Here is a 6,064-nt window from a genome sequence, read left to right on the forward strand (position 1 = left end):
CAGCCAAAGTTTCCGATTAAGCCACAACTACCTATGATTCCTACGAAGGTCGAACTAACACTTGTATCCTGTCTAGAGAGATTAACGCGTTTCACCGCAACAGAGAGGCCGGGTAAATAACGCGGTACAGCGGTAGTGCGCCTAAAACGTCCGGCTGTAATCCGCGCAGAACGCAAACACAATAATACCGCGAGACCAGAACGTTGCTTGCTCAAAGGTTTGTGGCTTGTCTATGTAGCCTACTGTTTCTGATGCGTCTGCTCAGCCGGTCAATGTGCATAAAACGCGGGTTTGTAAATGGCTTTTTGCTGTCTGTCCACTTCGATTGTGAAATTGACTTTTTTAATGCAGGTAGGATGTTACGACATTATGAGAATTTTAATGGAACGAGTAAGCTACATATGACCACAAGTGTATAAATACATTTACTTCCAAAAGTGAACATTGATTTACTTGAAAATTGAAGTGTAACTATCTATATTGGATTGCGAATTGCTGACAATTTTTATGTCTGGTTTTCGAGTGTGAACAGCCACCAGTTTAAAAAATTAGATTTTATTTTCCAATATGGTGAGTACTTAAACGTTGACGTAACCGTTGTATGCGCCACTGTGCACCTTTCCATGTCCACTTAGTCAGGTAATATTCTACGGGGGCTGGCGTTGAAAATGCAATTTAATTTTGCTCTGAAATAAATGACTCGTTTGAGACGAGACAGTACGATATTCTGACGCCCTCTTTGCTGAAAAATCTGCATTAACCACCGAGTTGCAAAACGTAAAATAAGGTAAAAAAAATTCATTTAACGGACTTTCCGGCTCACTTATTTTACTACTGCGTCAAATATACAGCTAAACCTAAATTCTTTGACAACTCAAAATCGCTTCCAATAAACGACGGTCTACCTTTACCACTGCAATGTATAATTGCAACAAAAAGCGTCCAGCGCTTTCACTAGTCCCTATATCTTCTTTCCAAGCAAGCGATTCTCAAGGAGCAAAATCCTGTGCATCCCACAAACCTTGACACCGCTGATCTTTTGAACAACTACCCACCGCCGTGCAAAGCGCCACAACAAGCGTATTAAATGCATTGCCTCCCAACAGAGCGCCACAAAGGCGCGAGAGATTAGACAACAGGGTCAGTATTTGAGAGGGGGTAAAACAGAAGGGGTGAACCGCGAATCCCTGGGTGGCTTCGTCAGTCTCAAGTGAAAGGGACCCTGTATGTATTCTAAATCTGCGCCAAAGTTTTAAGCGACAAAATTTTGGCACTCCAATATCAACTAAATGTGAAATTAGCAAAGTAAGGCCAAATCGATATCGCTTAATCTTTGAAGCTTCCTGAGACACATTCAAACTAGCAGGGTTGTGTAAAATATTACAGAAAAGTGTTTCATCAACATTAACATCATTGCAGTCTTCCATAGTTCTACAAACGATTAAAACTTAACTTGGCCCCTTTGTTTTGTTTAAATAATTTTGTATTGCTAAAGGAGGACACTGGTACGTTTCCTGGTTGTAGCCCCTTAGGAAAAGTATGTACCAAGGCCCGTTAAACATTTAAGCACGTATCTTCCAATGATCAGATACAGATTTATAAAATGGGAAAATTTTTGAAGCGTTCATCTACAGCCCCTCCCAATCGTTTCCCTAAACGTCCTACGCTTGAACTCTGTGCGTGAATCCCTCCGACCGACCCACAGGTTGCTGGGTGGCTTGTTAGTCGGTGCAAGCGATAAAACACCGTAACTAATCGGGCGCGGTACGATAAAAGCCAACGCAGACTTGCAACAGGCCAAGGCGGGAGGGTTTAAGTCGAATCAACCGCGAACCTAATTCGGCGTTTACTTTCCTTTGCGTTTCGCTGCAAGCGCGTTAACGCAGTTTGCTGCCAAGAGAGCGGAATTTTAAGCGTGTTTTTCGGCCGGGAAAGGGTTACTTTTTACCTTGCAAGTCTGCAGACCCTTTGAGTCGTTAAGGTGGGGTTTAAATAGGGGTTATTTACATTCCAGTGACCGTGCCCGATCGCCGTTCAGGTACAAGGACTTCAGGGCTTCTGAAAAACAACCTCTACCAACTAAGTTGTTGCCTTACTTGTTTCGACATGTATTTTAACATAGGTAACTATGAACGGATCTGTTTTGTAGCTTGATAATGAATTTTAAAGCCAAAAAGATCGAGTAAATCGACATTATCTTGATAAAGACGTTTCGACTCGTACTTGTATCATAACGATAATACAAACCTACACGTTTACAATGAATTTGAAGTTTAACTTTAAACCAAGAATTAAGAGCGTATTTTAAGCCAAGAAACGTTGTTTCGGGCCGAATTTGAAAGAATCTTTGTGAAAGATAGCACAACGTTTTCCCTTTGTAGTTTTCGGCCACAATTGGAACTCAAGAAGTTGATCACCCTGAATTTGTAAGTAGTTGAAGTCTCAACTAACATTTTTATACCAAACTGACATATTCAACAAACTAAGAAATTTCACTGTCTGTTTTATACGCATTCAAATCCTATAGATTTTAAGAAGATCAACAACTGGAAGTCGATTACACTGGCTTTGTCGCTGTAGTTAAATTCCAATCCACTTTTTATGAAACGCCCCTTAACTTAGTTAATTGCTGTAAATTCTATGGCATTTTTGCAACATTGATAAGCTTTAACAAGACCGTGCTTCATTCGACCAACAACGGTATCCGATGTGAACGATCGTTAACATTAAAATAAAACTTGTCGGTCAATACTGCCATCCGATTTGCAACTGTTTATATTTATTTAAACGGCTTCTGACTATAAGTGTGTTCCAAACTTAAAGAATCCTTGAAATGAGAACAAAAACGGAAAGTGAAAATTTACCTAACTGTCTTACTATTTATAGACCCAACACACTGAAATCGATGTGGTACCGAAACTTTGCAGTGCTCACCATATCTCGCCTTGGTAATCTAGCAACTCTTTGACGGGTCTGCCAAGTACAAATCCCTTCGCAAATATCGCTCCGTGCGGAACCTTAAATTGTCGATCTTTGTGGCTTTTACCACGATCTGAAGATTGCCTAAGCATTGTGTAGCTGTCGTTTACAGGAAGTGGGACCAAGAAATACAAAATTTTACAAACCTAATGAAAGGTAATAAACTGTTTGCCTGGAGGTCTCTCTGATTCCTTGCTGTTCCTGCAATATCCGTGTCGCTGCGATATTTGCTTTTTCATGTTTTACACGAATTTAAGCTTCACCTTGACGAATGAACATCGCTTACTGACTCGTGTTAAAACAAGACCTAGGTGACAGCTGTGCAAATAAACTGTAGCGATAAAAGACGAACTCAAGCTCTGTGTAGAGTTAGTATAGAACTTGACGAATTGCAATATAAGAAAAAACGATGTTGCCTTGAGAATATACCTCGCATGTAGTATTTACAGCGTTCCTTATGAGATTTCACTTCAACATAATTTTGGGTATGTTGCACTTCTAATTCAAACTTTTCAAAACAATATATTGACTTGAAGTTAACGCCTTGGCTTGGACGTTCACTAATAGCTAACAAAACCAGTCGGTCTGTAAAGGATTTTGCTATGTAAAGACTAAAGTATCTCATCTGCGGTAAGATTTGAACCTACGACCTCGGTCATACCAGCGATTATGGTTAGCCAGAAGGTAGAAATCGTTTCTTTATTTGCGAATCATGGCTTGCCGATCGCTGCTCCGCTGACGCGTGTATAAACAATAAGACTGTTGGCGAAATATAATTTTTTTTACAAAGTTCTAATGCTGTGTTTTGCTCAGGTCTTACAACTTTTAGTTTTATTGTCTGAAAGCGGCAAAAATGCGGGTCCACTGTAGGCAATCAGTTACATTGCCGCAGCTTGGCAGTGATCACCTCGGCAAGAAATTCGTCCCAGGCGATTGTTTACAACACCAAGGCCTCACACGAACTCGCTTGCCAAAGCTATATACAGTACTGAAAAATCCACCACACGTACAGCGAAGCGTGATTTATACGCATTCGGATCAATGAAAACGAGTTCTGTCTTAAAATGCAAATCCCCTGCTTTGTTTTTGCGCTTTACGAAACCGCTTCATGTTTCAACCGCCGAAATCGATTTCGCCGGGGTTTTACATGCGCGATAAAACAAATAAAGCACACCTCGAGCATTTTCCATTCCCTTATTTGCCGATGCATCGCGCTTCCGGGAAACCTAATGTATTTTAAATTGCCGCCGTTGGTTTACGTCGCGCAGCAAGTTCGTGCAGACCCCGGTAACACCTCGGCCAAAACACTCGGCTAATCGACCCCAGGGTCGCTTGATTGATTTGGCCGGATTTGGGCGACTGATTCGCCGTCGTTGGTGGCCGGATTTCCGAGCCCGCTTGAAATCGAGTTAATCCGCTTAGCTAGGTCGCGTCTTTGCGCTAAAGACGCCCTAGGGCATTGGATCGCCAACTGACCGGATTCGCTGACCGAACCTATTTTGGCCGGATTAAACTGACCGATACTATGTAACAGAATCACTACATTACCCATGCCTTTGCTGTTGTTTGCTGTTTCGTTTGAACCTACAGAAATACTGGAATACGTGTAGCATTAAACAAGTATTGATTCAAAATCTTGAAAATACAAATTCAAAAACTTGAAAACGTAAATTTTAATTTCAAACCGTATTAAATATCCTGCTGCTGCCAGGCATTGTATTAATTCTAAAACTGTCGGACGAACAATTTTGGTATGAAATATCACTTGTTACATATTAACATTTCCAGTGTAATTGTTTTTTAATCAAACAAATTTGCGTTTATTTTAGTAAAGTTGATCCTTACCATTTACTATGAAGCATCAAAATATATACTTTACATTGGAACTCATTGAAGTATAAATTAGCAAAGTTGTAACAAGTAAAATTTTCAAGGGAGAAACGAAAGTCTGTATTAAATATATTTTTATAATTAGTTTTGCCCTTCGTCATTGCACAAAAACTCTTTAAGTTGACATCGACTCCATTTTAGTCGTTTGAAAGGCAATTTAGTTGGCCGAAATATTTATAAACAAATAAATGCAGCCTCTAAAGAGGCATGGGTTTAAATGGGGGCGTGAGACAGAAGGTTTGGTGGGGTTCGTTTCGCGCCCCATAATGCTGGGGTCAAGTTTGCGATTTCTACCCGTCACGGTTGTGACGTCACAGAAGCCGAGTCGTAGTCTAAGTGACGTCATACTTGGTAAATTGCGAAAACGTGCGGGTAAATTATATCAACACAAACGTTTTAAGCATTTTATTTGACAAAGATTTTTCGAACTTAGCACCAATACAAAGTTGAAACATTTTTATGAAACCCTACAAGATATGCTTCGCAAAATATTTTGTGGAATATTGAAATAAATAAATCGGCTAACACTTGACATAAACTTACAGAGCAGCGCAAAACTAAAATCCTGCCCGACTAAGCCACGAATTTTATCAAAAAGGTTTTCCTAAACTATAGTCGTGTTTACCGAATTGCGCAAAACCTACATTCTGTGCATTATCGATACAACAAAAGCATAAAGCTTAAAAAGAATACACAAGATATCATATTGGGCAAACAGAAACATGGGTTCATTTATAGTTTAGAAATATATTACACGGCTAAATCGTAGGTAAAATAGGGCAGTTTATCATCAAACCGCCCACACAAAGTTGCATGTTTATCAAAGATATCTCAGACCATAAGGAAGTTTGTTCAACATGTGGGCACGTGACTCTATTCAATTCACTTAAATCCCAATTAAACATTGACTTTGGCAAAGGTTTCATTTCGATCGCAATAAAGCTAGACACCCTGACACACAACGAGTATCTAAACCGCAAGTCAAACCTTGCTATTTGCACACCAGGGCCTATTGGCGCATTCTGCGGGCACTCAGAGCGAAGTCATGGCGCCTCCCTTGCGTATTGCAGAATCGAGTCGCGTACATCCGATGTTACGATACGCAGGGTGTCTAACGTTTGCGGAATTTTATCTAAGTCTTGCGGGACACGTTCGGCCGGGGCAATCGACGGAATAACGACTGGCGTGACTCTGC

This window comes from Ascidiella aspersa, chromosome 2 (genome assembly GCF_963924565.1).
Source record: "Ascidiella aspersa chromosome 2, kaAscAspe10.2, whole genome shotgun sequence".
NCBI classification, from domain to species: domain Eukaryota; kingdom Metazoa; phylum Chordata; class Ascidiacea; order Phlebobranchia; family Ascidiidae; genus Ascidiella; species Ascidiella aspersa.